Here is a 14,833-nt window from a genome sequence, read left to right as displayed (position 1 = left end):
ATAAGCTGAGGTAGATTTTTATCACTAAGAAAATTTAAACTATAACTGAATGTATTTAAAGAAAGAGCAACTTGTTCAGTAAACCACTGTTTAAAAAAAAAAAAAAAAAAAAAAAAAAGTAGAGTTTTTCCCTACTGTACTGAAATCATACCGAACCGTGACATTAAAACCGAGGTACGTACCGATATTCATCGACAAGGCTATTATAGAGATTTTGTTTTTAACTGACTTGTCTATCTTTATGAAATACCATGGTTGTTAAGTAAATAATAAATAAATGAATTAATAAATAAATGAATAGTAATATACAAATATATAAATACAATTTTAAAGAAATTATATATATATACACATATATATATATATATATATATATATATATATATATATATAAATATATAAATTTATATAAATATATATATATTTGAAAAAAATCACATACCAATATATATGTAATATAAAATCTACAAAAATCTATAAATAAAGAATATTAAAAAAAAAAAAAATATATATATATATATATATATATATATATATATATATATATATATATATATATATATATATATAAATGAGATTAGATAAAAATACAAAAGATGTAATATACAAATATATAAAATATGCAAATAAATAATTTACATATAAAATCAATTCTATAGAAACAAATAAAATATGTAATATAAAAATATATAAATAAAAATATATATTTTTATACATAAATTAATAAATATGTTTTATATAATAAATATAGTAAATATATTTTTATAATATATTCAATTCAAGTTTATTTGTATAGCGCTTTTCACAATACAAATCATTACAAAGCAGCTTTACAGAAAATTTTAAGATTTAGTAATACTTAAAGTACTTAAAGTAAAAATTATATTAAAATATATTCAATTCTATATTTTTTTGTAAGTGATGGCATTCTGACAGCACCTGTATTATGTGCAAGACTGTTTGAGCTTCCAGTAGAATCTGGTATTTCATTTCATTGCAAGTCTTAACAAACATCTGACTGGCAAAATCTCAAACACACAACAGCCAAACGTCTTCAGCAGGAACATATGAGCGGCGCTTCTTGGAAAGCACAGCGAGTCCATGTTTGCTTCAACAGGACAGTGTTTAGCAGGATAATCCGCTGCTGGACCGGCACCGGCGCCGAGATGTTAGCCAAGAGTCTTCCTCTGAACACATTTAATTAACTGGCTAAAGCCAGCGGCCCGAGGCTCATTTACAGCGCCGAGCGGCACGATCCATCTGCAGGGGATCTAAACAGTATGAAGTAAAACCGCATCGTGCTATTCTCAGATATTAAAACACTGAACTCTGACACGCAGGACTGCATTTCTGCTCGAGCTCAGAGAAAAAGAGCCAAACAGCAGCGGAATTACTGAGCTTGATACGGAGGAGAAATAATGGAATATGAAGAGCTTTTCTCTGCAAGTCTCCGGCGGATGAAGAAAGCTGGAGCCGGAGTCTTAGTGAGGATATGGCCTCTGAGACGAATCAGATGAAGCTGAAATTACTGTTGGTATTACAGCTGCACTTCCTCCTGCACTTCCTGTGAATCAGCTGATCGCTCCGAGCACTACGCACTCAAACTGCTTCCTGTTCACTACAGTCAGACCAGCACACAGTCATCTAACTATCATCTGTCCATCCCTCCATCCATCTAGCATCCCTCCATCTGTTCATCTTCTTCCATCCATCCATCCTTCCATCTATTCATCCATCATATATCCATCCATCCATTTATCTTGCATCCCTCCATTTATCTATCCATCTTCTATCAATTCATCTATCCGTCCATCATCTCTCTCCATCCTTCCAACCATCCATCCATCTATTTGTCCATCATCTTCCATCCATCATCTATCTATCATTAATCCATCCATCCATCCATCCATCCATCATCTATCTATCCATATATTCATCCATCCATCCATCTATCTATCCATCTACTAATCCATCCATCCATTCATCCATCCACCTATCCATCTATTCATCCATCCATCCATCCATCCATCCATCATCTATCCATCTATTCATCCATCCATTCATCCATTCATTCATCCATCCATCCTATTCATCCATCCATCCATCCATCATCTATTAATCCATCCATCCATCCATCATCTATCTATCCATCTACTCATCCATCCATCATCTATCTATCATCTACTCATCCATCCATCCATTCATCCATCCACCTATCCATCTATCCATCTATTCATCCATCCATCCATCCATCCATCTATTTGTCCATCATCCTTCCATCCATCATCTATCTATCATTAATCCATCCATCCATCCATCCATCATCTATCTATCTATCCATATATTCATCCATCCATCCATCATCTATCTATCCATCTACTAATCCATCCATCCATTCATCCATCCACCTATCCATCTATTCATCCATCCATCCATCCATCCATCCATCCATCATCTATCCATCTATTCATCCATCCATCCATCCATCCATTCATTCATCCATCCATCCATTCATCCATCCATCCATCCTATTCATCCATCCATCCATCCATCCATCATCTATTAATCCATCCATCCATCCATCATCTATCTATCCATCTACTCATCCATCCATCATCTATCTATCCAACTATTCATCCATCCATCATCTATCTATCATCTACTCATCCATCCATCCATTCATTTATCCATCTATCCATCTACTCATCCATCCATCCATCCATCCATCCATCTATCCATCTATCTATCCATCTATTCATCCATCCTACTCATCCATCCATCCATCCATCCACCTATCCATCTATCTATCCATCTATTCATCCAACATCTATCTATCCATCTACTCATCCATTCATCCCTCCATCTATCTATCTATCCATCCATCCAGCCATCTAGCATCCCTCCATCTATCCATCCATCCATCCATCTATTCATCCATCCATCTTGCATCCCTCCATCTATCTATCTATCCATCCATCTATCTAGCATCCCTCCATCTATCCATCTTCTATCCATCCATCTATCTAGCATCCCTCCATCTATCCATCTTCTGTCCATCCATCTATCCATTCATCATCTCTGTCCATCCACCATCTATCAATCCATCCACCCATCCATCATCTATCTATTCATCTATCTTCTATCTAACATCCCTCCATCTGTCGATCCATCCATCTACCCCCCATCTAACATCCCTCTATCAATCCAATCTTTCCATCATCTATCCATCCTTGTACCATCTAATCATCCATCCATCCACCCATCATCCATCTAGCATCCCTCCATCGATCTCTTCATATGAGTTCAGTCTTTGATCAGAAGCTCATTTCTCTGTTTTCTGTTCGTGACGGCAGCAGTGAAGTCAGCACTGCAGCTCGATCCCTTCAAACGAACCCGCAATTAAAACGTGTGATTGGTGCAATTAGCTGAACATTATCCCGGACTGATTAATAATTGAATTAAGAGGGCTTTAGGTTAATCAGACACGGATGAATTATTTCATAAAGGTTAATAGAATCCATAACTTTTGTTGGGGAATCATTTAGTCATTCGCTAATCGCCTACATGATGTTCAGCTGTAAATCCGGTGAAAGCGAGCAGATCCTCCGACGGAAGAAGGTCAAACCCCTACATTGAGCACAAACCAAAATAAACCTGTTTTCTGGGGGGAGAAATTGTGTTTTAATAAAATAATCTGGGAAAAAAAAAAAAAATCTAAAATAAATCTAAAATAAATAAATGAATAAAAATATATCATAAAAAAAATAACCCTATATTTATGTTTATATGCACAGTATATATATATATATATATATATATATATATATATATATATATATATATATATATATATATATATATATATATATATATATGCACAGTATATGTATATATATATATATATATATATATATATATATATATATATATATATATATATAGCTTTAAAGATATAACCAATATCTTTACCAATATAAATATGACCAATATAAAATCAAATAATCTAAAATAAATATCTAAAATAAAATAAAATATAATATACACCGTTTATATGCATGCTAGCAATTAAATATTAAATATAACTAAATTTATTTAAAAATAAACATATGGGGGTGGGGGGGTTCTTTTTTTAAGTAATGTTTTTAAGTTTAGCGTGTTACTACACAACTACAGACACTATTTGGATCAGACGGCATCAAATATTAATTAGAGACCGAGAGGCGAGTGATAGGATGTTTAATGACGAGCCGGTGCTGAGAAGAACAAAGGGCAGATCTGGAGCGTCAGCAGAGAATAATTCAGCTGCTAAAGAGCAGAACAAGGCTTTTCTGAAGATTTACTGCTGACTTAAAGGCCAGCCATTACTTTACAGATATGACATCGACCGCTGTGATCTACAGACCTTCAGCTGAACCGCAGACACACATCACACACTCCAACACACATCAGCACCAAACACACACAGCTGTATGAAGCACAATCATCATCATCATCATTAGGACTACGCTTTATTTTTCAGAAACAAGCTGTGAATGTGACACAGACACAAACACTTCCTGCAGATTCATTCCTAGCACTCAGCGTATGTATGCGTCTTTCATTAGGAAGTCGTTAACACATACTGTCATACATATTATGAATATGAATATTATGCTTATGAATATTCACATATTACTTAAATGTGCAACTGTTTGAATTCATAGAGGGTCCTAAAGTCTGATACCACCAGCAGAATATGTCTATTTAGCACTTTTCTATACATAAAAACAAGTGTGTATTGCATATTACAATAATAAAATATAATATTTCTTCTATTAAAAATATAAAACATGAATACGAAAAATGTCTTATTTATGTTAAGATATTTTACTATAACTTTCCAAAAAAAAGAAAGAATTGTTTTTCAGCTCTAAATGAAATTTAAATAAAGAATAAATAAACTAACAAATAAAAAATCTAAGTGACTTTGGTGATGTACATTAATTCTAATTTTTCTAAATTCTAAAATTATTTTTATTGAAATTAAAAACAAACAAACAAACAAACAAAAACTAATGATTGAACTAATTAACAGGTTCTTGTGATTTTAGTAATATTTATTATTCCTAACTTTTTAAAATTCTAAAACTTTTTTTTTATTTTAACAAACAAACAAACAAACAAACAAACAAACAGACAAACAGACAAATAACATAACCAACCAACCAACTAAATAAATAAATATCCAAATAATAAGTACAGTAAATAAATTAAATTCACAGGTTTTAGCCATTTTTAGTGTAGTATATTCTAAAACTGTGTTTTGCAGCTTTAATAGACATAAAAAATTTAATAAATATACAACTAACAAACTAAATAAATACATATATAACCAACCAACCAAATAAATAAATAAAAAAAATTAAATGAATAGGTTTTTAGTGATTTTTAGTGATGTGGTATATTATTTATAACCTTTCGCAATTCTAAAACTATGTTTTCAAGCTTTAATTAAAATGAATAAATATTTAATTAAATTACATTAACATGTTTTAGTGTGGTCAGTGTCGACTTTTGGAACCTGCTTTATATGAATATAAATGTACATTATTCTTAAGTGTCACATAAGTAATAATGACTGCTGTTTGTTGCTTTGTTTTCAGACATGTTGGTTTTCTCAAATGCAGTAAATCTTCCTCTCGTTCCAGCCACTGCATTTGGCCTCCAGGATCAGAGACCTTACAAACTCGTCCTTTAATTAACGAGGAGGAAGCTGAAGCCATGGCAACCGGAAGCTGCTGGAGCGCTATGTGAGGGGAGCTCGTTAGAAACACGTAATCAGCACACGGACAATACAACAAGCCAATAAAACCTGCATCAACAACAACAGAGAGAGAGAGAGAGAGAGAGGATTCTGGGTTCAGATGATTCATATCTCAGTCCGAGTGTGATGTATGTGAAGTTAAGGCCGAGCGCTGCACAGCCTCGTGTGTCCCGCAGATTTAATAGCATCTCTAAAGATCCCTGATTTACTTCCTCTTTCATAAACCTGCCTCAGATTTACACCTGATTCTGGAGGACAGCAGCTCCGATAATGGAAAACACTGACAGTGATTCACTTTCAGGAAGATTTACAGTCGAGAGTCCGACAGAGGAAACAGGTTTCAGGACAAAACAAACAAAACAAAACAAAACCCCTAAACGAACATGTCCAGGCCGTAAAATTTAAAAAAAGTTTTCTTATTTTGGACAGTACTATGGTATAAAGTACTCATTGGAAAATTGGTGTGAATTTTCACACTCAATTTATTTTAAAATTTATCTGACCTTTTTTTTTTTTTTTAAATAATAAGATATTTAAATAATAAAGTAAAATAAAAATACATGTTTTTTGCATTACAGTAAGAGTTGGAGTTTAGATTTTAAGAAATAATTTTAAAATAAAATAAAAAGTACTAGCTAAGAAATGGTCTGAACAAAGTCACACACATTTTTAACTGAAATAATACTTAAAATAAAATAATCAAACTATTTTTTACATTATAAAAGTAATAAAAAGTGATGAGAATTTGGGGTAAAATGTTATAGTTTTTTTTTTTTTATAAAAATAATATATATATTTTTTTTAAATATCATTGGACAGTTGGTGTGAGCATAAAGTCACACATTTTCAATTTGAATAATACATAAAATAACTTTTAAAAACGTTTTTGCATTACAATCATGAGAATTTGGGGTAAATCTGACTGATTGTTTTTAAATAATAATTTATATAAAAAAGTACTCACAATTGTGAGTCACACAATTTTAATGCTTAAAATAAAAAAGGATTACAGTAATGAGAATTTAGGGTAAAATGGGATTTTTTTAAACAATTAATTATTTTTTAAAGTCACAGACACATTTTCAACTTTAAAAAATACTTTAAATAAATTAGTAAATATTTTTTGCATTACAGTAATGATAATTTGAGGCAAAATATGATTTATTTTATTTTATTTTTATAAATAATTATTTCATAGGTCATTTGAAAAATGGGGTGAGCCTAAATTTTCAATTTAAATAAGATTTAATAAAATAAAATAAAATTTAAAGATGCATTGCAATTAAGAGAATTAAAATTTATTTAAAAAAAATTAATAATGAAAATAAAATAAAAACACTGGTTCTAAAACCAGGCCTAATTTTCTTTCTTTTTGAGCTAAATATGATCTGAAGTTGAGAATCAACCAAAAAGTCATAAAATTCTATAAAGACAAAATGCTGTTATGATTTCAACAGAAGTTAATAAAAATCAACTTGGAATAAAATATCCTAAAATGACAGAAAGGATCATAAAAGGACGATCAGGGGCTGTAAAACCAGCACGACTGGTTCCGCTGCTGTTCTTTAAGAGGAACCGGGGAAATCAAAAGAGGATAAAGATTTCTTAGCATATGATCCACGCAATAATAAAAGCTGCTTTCTGTCATCATCAGCGATGCGCAGAGATACGCAGAGACTCTCCTGAGACGCCTCCTGAAGAAACAATAGCAGAAAAGAGCAGCCGCCTCGAGGGACGAGAGCGAGAACAATCCCATGGTCTCCTGAAATAGAGGAGAGCGGCTGCTTCCACATTACAGAGAGAGAACCCTGCGGAGGCGACGGCCGAAAAACAGCAGCCAAACTGACAAACGTTCACACTGATCCCCTTACGCCATTGTGCCAGACTTCAGAAAACATCTCGTCTGCCGTGAAAAGACCAACACGCGCTCGCATTCAGTTCAGTCCTACGCGCTCGCATTCAACGCTCGCTCGAAGCAATCCCATCGCATTCATGATCGGCATCAAACATCTGCTGTTTGAGATGCCGTTTAATCTCGCCTCGTGTTTTCACATTTACACGCGGCAGATATAAAGGCAAAGCAGCTGTGACCAATTTCTGCCAAAATAGACACCATGATACTCATGAAGCCACACACATTTTCAATTGAAGTAATGCATCTTATATGTGTGTGTGTACATATATATACTGCATATACATGCATAAAGTTACACATATTTCCTTTTTAAATGATACTAAAAATTTAATTAAATTAAGCACTTTTGACATTACAGTAATGATAATTTAGAATAAAATGCAAATCTTTTATCATGTGTGTATATACATATGTGTGTGTATATGTAAGGGATAATCAACGGCTAGCTGTGTATTAAACGATTTGAATGCAGGACGTGGAGGCGAAGAACCGCCCGACGCGCAGCGGAGTGCATTCAAATCGTTTAATGCACAGCTAGCCGTTGATTATCCCCTTTATGCCATGGTCATTTCCCAGCATTCACATATTAAAGATGTTAATAATATTTGACCGGAACGATAAAAATGATGGTTATTTTCGTCTGTATTACTATTTAACTGTAACTGTATGTTACTATGGTTACCAATGTTTATAGGAAGCGCATTAATATAGAACGTGATTAAACTGACCTGGAACTACCTGTGCAGTTCAACACCTGCCAGCCAATCAGAATCCAGTATTCAGACAGACCATGGTATATATATACACACACACACACACACAAACATATACAGTACATATATATATATGTGTGTGTGTGTGTGTGTGTGTGTGTGTGTGTGTGTGTGTGTTGAAAAATTGTTGTGATCAAATATGTACACATTTTCTATATAATTAATAATAAATTAAATATAATATTTTTTGCATTACAGTAATGATAATTTAGGCCAAAATGTGAACTGAAAAAATGTTTACTACCCACTGGGCATAAAGTCACACTCCTTTCCATTTTAATTAATGTATAATAATAATAATAATAATAATAATAATAATAACAACCTACATTCATTGTAGTAATTACAGTAACGGTGGGAAAAAATTAAATTAAATTAAAAATAATATTTTTGCATTACAGTAATGATAATTTAGGGTAAAATGTGATGTCTTTCATAATTTAAAAAATAAGTTTTTACTACTCACTGCGCATAAAGTCACACTCATTTCTATTTTAAATTAAATTAAATTAAATTAAATTAAATTAAATTAAATTAAATTAAATTAAATTAAATTAAAATGAAATTAATGTATAATAATAATAATAATAATAATAATAATAATAATAACCTACATTCGTTGTAACTGTAGTAATTACAGTAATAGGGAAAAATTAAATTAAATTAAATTAAAATAAAAAAGTAAATAAAATTAAAATGAATGTATAATAATAATAATAATAATAACCTACATTCGTTGTAACTGTAGTAATTACAGTAATGGGGAAAAAATTAAATTAAAAATAATATTTTTGCATTACAGTAATGATAATTTAGGGTAAAATGTGATGTCTTATAATTAAAAAAAAGTTTTTACTACTCACTGCACATAAAGTCACACTCATTTCCATTTGAAAATAAAAGTAAATAAAAATAAAATGAATGTATAATAATAACAACAATAACCTACATTCATTGTAATTGTAGTAATTACAGTAATGGGGAAAAAATACACATGTATAACACAAACATATAAACATATATACATACACAAACATCAAAATCCATCTTATCTGCTATGAAAGCCATGAAAAACACAGCAAACGTGCTCTGATTGAATTAAGTGTTTTCAGTCGTACACGCTTGTATTGAACGCTTTCCCAAAGCAATCGAATCGCATTTATGATGAGGATGAAAACATCTGCTGTTAGAGAAGCTGTTTAACCTCGCAGTCGTGTTTTCACGTTTACACGCATCGAATATAAAGGCACCTCGGCTCAAACCAGCTGTGACCAATTTCTGCCAGAATACAGCAGGAATGTGAAAGCGTTTAAAAACACGTTTCTATTTTCATCCAGCTGCGCCACTTTGTTCGCCGCTTTTCTAATTTCCCCCGGCTTCACCTGAACGCCGTCTCAGTCGCATGATCTCTGTCAGAAACATACAGCCACTGCGTTTCACTCTGAATAACGTCACACTGGGATCCAGACTCCAGACGCTGACATACTCATTGAACAATTGCTGTGTCACACACATTTTTAATTGAAATAATACTTATTTATTTATTTATTTATGTATGCATGCATGCAAGCATGTAAGTAAGTAATAGAAATCTGGGGTAAAATGCAGTATTTTATCATTTAAAAAAATATATTTTAGTACTTATTGAAAAATTGTTGTGAGCATAAAGCCACACACATTTTAAAATTAAATAATACTAAACTAAAATAAATAAATAAAAGCACTACAGTAAAGAATTATTTATTTATGCAAGTAAGTAATAGAAATTTGGGGTAAAATGCTATTTTTTTTAAATAATTTTTAAAAACTATTTTAGTACTCATTGAAAAATTGTTATGTGCCACATACATTTTAAAATTAAATAATACTAAAATAAAAAAAATTATTTAAAAAAAGCATTACAGTAAGGAGAATTTATTTATTTATCTAGCTTTACAGTAATGAGAATTTTGGGTAAAACCTAATTTTTTAAATAAAATAATTAATAAAAGTACAAATTAATTTTGAAAATTAATTAAAAAATACAAGTGATAATAATAATAATTAATTAATAATGCTTTAATAAAATTTGTAGCTATTGCAGTAATGGAAATTTTATTTTATAAAATAATACATTTCATTTATATACAATAACATATAATATTATTTCTCAGAAAACCAGCTTTAATATATTGTCATTTTGCATCTCAATTAAATGTTTCTTGATTTAAGAATGTATTTGAAATGCAAAACAGTATAAAAATTTCATAAAATATTATAACAAAAAATATTCTGAGGAAGAATAAGACTTTGTGCACTAAAGATATGCATTTAATTATTTATTAAATAATTTCTTTGTTGAATTTCTAACAAAAATAACCATATTATGATACTGATTTTGGACCAGCATTAGTTTTTTTTTTTAATATTTTGAATACATTTTTATATTTGTATTTTCCATTTTTCATTCTAGTTATCATTATTACAATTTTTTTATATATATTTTTATATGGTTTTCACTCAAGTTTGTTATTTTAGTACATCAAGTTAAACTAAATGAAAACTGCTTTGGCAACTACCTGAAATAAGCTCAAGTTTTTTCAGTTATTGAGTTATTGTTTATTTGGAGATATGAGTGTGTGAGTGGAAATCTATGCTAAAGCGTGACGTGGCAGTTACTCAACGCTGGGCTAAAGCACCCAAACACAAATCCCCTTCTTCATGTGCCAAATCACGCTCGCCACCACTAAACAAAACCCACCCTTACGCTGTAATTAACGAGACGTGCGTTTCATTAAGACCTGCCAGAGCTAATTAAGATGACGGGGATCACAGGAATCGGCCGTTTTCTCTGCTGAATCTGAATCATGCATGAAGACGCTGTGAAAGAGAAAGCGTTTCCAGACTGAAGGCGACTCGAGAGACGCTTCGAACAGCATCTTTTGTCACCCGTCTGTCCTCCTCCATTAAAACGCCCTCGGACAAGAACGGCGTCTGAATATTTCACCGTAAAGTCAGAAGTGCAAAAACAGCCGCGTGGTTTATTCATGCTTCCATCATTCATTCATCAAGATTTCGGCTGAAAATAAAGCTAAAGTCTTCCTCAGAAAGAACAGCCCAGACTCAAGGCGTTCAACAACAACAAAATAACAGCAACTATTCACTTTTCACCCACTGTTATTTTAAAATCACTGATTTATTAATATTTTAATTTGAAGTAGTTTTTGTAAATTTATTTATTTATGTGTCTATATCATTTTTATTTAAGTTTTAGATTAAGTTATTTTAGTACAGCAAGAGAAACTAAATGAAAAGGAGAAATGTTGCTTTGGCAACTAGCTGAAATAAAATTAGTTAATATTGAAATAAAATAATTAACTAAATATAATAACATATTACAATGATTTCAATATAATTAAAAATATATTTTTCTATATTTTGTTTCAGTTATTGCTTATTTTAAGTAGCAAATGTTTTTATAATTTTAGTTTTAGTGAAGTATAATAATTTTGTTTTGATAACAGAACATCCAAGAAGTTTTGTCAGAACTGAGACTCGACTGACACTAAGTTCAGGACGACTGTACGTTTCTCTCATTCTTTAATGAGCAGCAGATATCAGTAATTGAACGACTGGACGGTTCGAGATCATTAAGAGAGAAATGAGAGAGAGAACAGAACGTTTATTTTACTAAGTTTATTTTCACCCAAAATATAACGTTTACTTATAATGCTCTACAAACGCGAATGTTAAAATGGCCAGTTTTTTGCTGGGATAATAACTCTATTTAAATGTCACTAAAATGTTTCTTACAACATTCTACTAACTTTATTTTTATCCAAAAATAAATAAATAAATAAAATAATAATAATAAATATATTATAATTATATTTTATATATATATATATATATATATATATATATATATATATATATATATATATATATATATATATATATATATATATATATATATATTTTTTTTTTTTTTTTTATATATATATTTTAAGAACATATTTCATATTTCATATTTCCGTTTTCTTGTGACTATAATGTTATTAAAAGGTTACAAAAACTTTTCTATAAATTAGCGTTATTTCTTATTTACATTTAATGCAGAGATTAATTTTTCCATTAGCAGAACCTCATTCATCTAATATATATACACACACTTCAAATGCAAATGTGTTCATTAATCAGTGCATTTGCATGTTCACGGTTCTCTGACGATAGTTAATGGTCACATGACATGCAGGTAAACAAATAAAACATTTTATCTTTTTTTACTAAGTGGTTATATTATTTATAGAATTATTTATTTCAATTTTACATTTTTATGATTTCAATTTATTAGCTTTTCATTTAAAAACAAACACAAACAAAAATTCTATATGTTTGTTTTTATTTTAATTTTAAAAAACACCTGTCCCTCTAACACTTGTACTCTATTCTAATTCTATTTTCATCAATGTTTTCTTTTCTTTCTTTTTTTTAAAAAACACTTGACTTTCTTTGCATTCTATTTGTCTAACTGCTTGTTTTCTTTTTTTATTATTAAAAATGACCATCTAACACTAGTGTTTTTCTATTAACCCTACTCTTTTTCTATTCTATATACTTGTTTCTGCTGTTTGAGTGACAGCTTTCAGAAACTATGTGACAAGGAAAGATTTTATGTGTAACAGTTGAAAAAAGCTGTAAAGTTATATGAACTTTACTTTAAGAATGTTTTTTTTTTTTCCCTAACATTTATTTAACTTTTAAAAAAACTTTTTTTTCAGTTTTTTTTAATATATATATAAAACTGTTAGAGATCTTTTCTAAAGTCGTGGTCCTAACCCTGCTATCCCGCTGCCGTCTCGACTCTCTGACTCTTAATAGAGGCTTTTAAACGCCGCAGGAACAGAGTCACACAGCTTCACGCTGATCCACCGAAACGCTTTCAGCGCCAGATTCACTGAACGAAGGTCATCTGATACCACATCATCTGTAGGTAACGTCTCACACGCGCTGAAGCTCTGAGTGTTCTCAATAACACTCACATTTACATGGATTCATCCTGCAGATGCTTTTATCCTCACTTTCTGTTCTGCCAGGGCTGCATTACCTGCGACCCTCGACCAGAAGCATCTGCTGAATAATGAAGGAGCTGCAGACATTATCATCACGAGCGCAAACACACACGAATCACTCAGACGGAGAGGAATCGCCGGAGAAATCAAATGTGGGGCCAAAAGACCGCTTGACCAGGATTCTGAGTGAAGGAAACCGGGGCGAGACGTGACGCTTTAGCCCCACATCTTCAAAACACAAGAAGAGCGTCGTGCCGAGAGCAAACACTCAAAACACAAATCACTGACACTGCATTAACAATCTGAACAGCATCTCAGTTCATTTGCTTCTCACTGTATTTTCTTCCTCATCATTATTATCATTGTTTTTGCAGTTTTATTTCTAAGACAAAAATCTATTACTAATGTAATATAACCAGGGTTCCTATTATTATTATTATTATTATTAAATGAAACTAAATCCATTTAAATCATTACTTAAATTAGAAAACATTATCTGAATAAAATATAACATTTAAATTTATTTTATATTAGTTGAAGTACGAAACTAACTAACTAAATAAAATAAAAAATAAAAAAACTTAACTACATAGACATGTAATAAAAAAATGACAAAAATACACAGAATTACTAAGACTTTCACTAGATTTAAAGTTGAAATATAAAAATCTATCAAATCTATTTCAAAATATTCACAGAAATATGATAGTACATTTATGATGATTAAAAATAACTAAAAACACTGAATACAAATGCACTGTAAAATAAAAAAATTAATATTTCAAAATAAGCATATTAATAAATTTTATTATAATCATCACCACCATCATCATTACTACATTTTTATCTGTTGCAACTAGGGATGCACCGATTGTTCGGCAACCGAAATTGTTCGGCCGAAAATAGCAAAAAAATCTCTTTCGGTGTTAAGCGAAAAGACCGAATAAATTGAACCGAACAATGACGTGACGCGATCAAATAGAGTTATGTTTTCTAATACAAGCAGGGATTGCATGTATTCAAACAGCGCTGCACGAGTCATGGTGCCAGGGTTCAAAGTCCAAAGCGCGAGGAACATCTGCGTTAAAACACTGTAGCCTACTCGTCTTTTGCTCAGTAACAGTTATTTTTTTTTTAAAGACACATGACAATGTGATAAGTGCTACAAACATCTTCCCAAATTCGTAATGAGAATCATTTAAATATCTGCATGCTGTTGTCAACAAAAGAAGCACTAAAATCTTCCAGCGGTTTCTGCCAAAATAAAGTCTAAGAAAAGCAACAACTCCAT

The 14,833-nt window shown here is 31.0% G+C and overlaps 1 protein-coding gene across 10 annotated transcripts in view; it reads right to left on the bottom strand.

Annotated features, from left to right (window-relative positions):
* Nucleotides 1-14,833, bottom strand: part of ptprma (protein tyrosine phosphatase receptor type Ma) — a 270,941-nt gene that overhangs the window by 103,242 nt on the left and 152,866 nt on the right. The window lies entirely within an intron of this gene.

The sequence above is a fragment of the Onychostoma macrolepis genome, chromosome 24 (assembly GCF_012432095.1).
Source record: "Onychostoma macrolepis isolate SWU-2019 chromosome 24, ASM1243209v1, whole genome shotgun sequence".
NCBI lineage: Eukaryota > Metazoa > Chordata > Actinopteri > Cypriniformes > Cyprinidae > Onychostoma > Onychostoma macrolepis.
The sequence above is the reverse complement of the archived record's forward strand: the minus strand, read 5'-3'. Positions and strand labels throughout refer to the sequence as shown.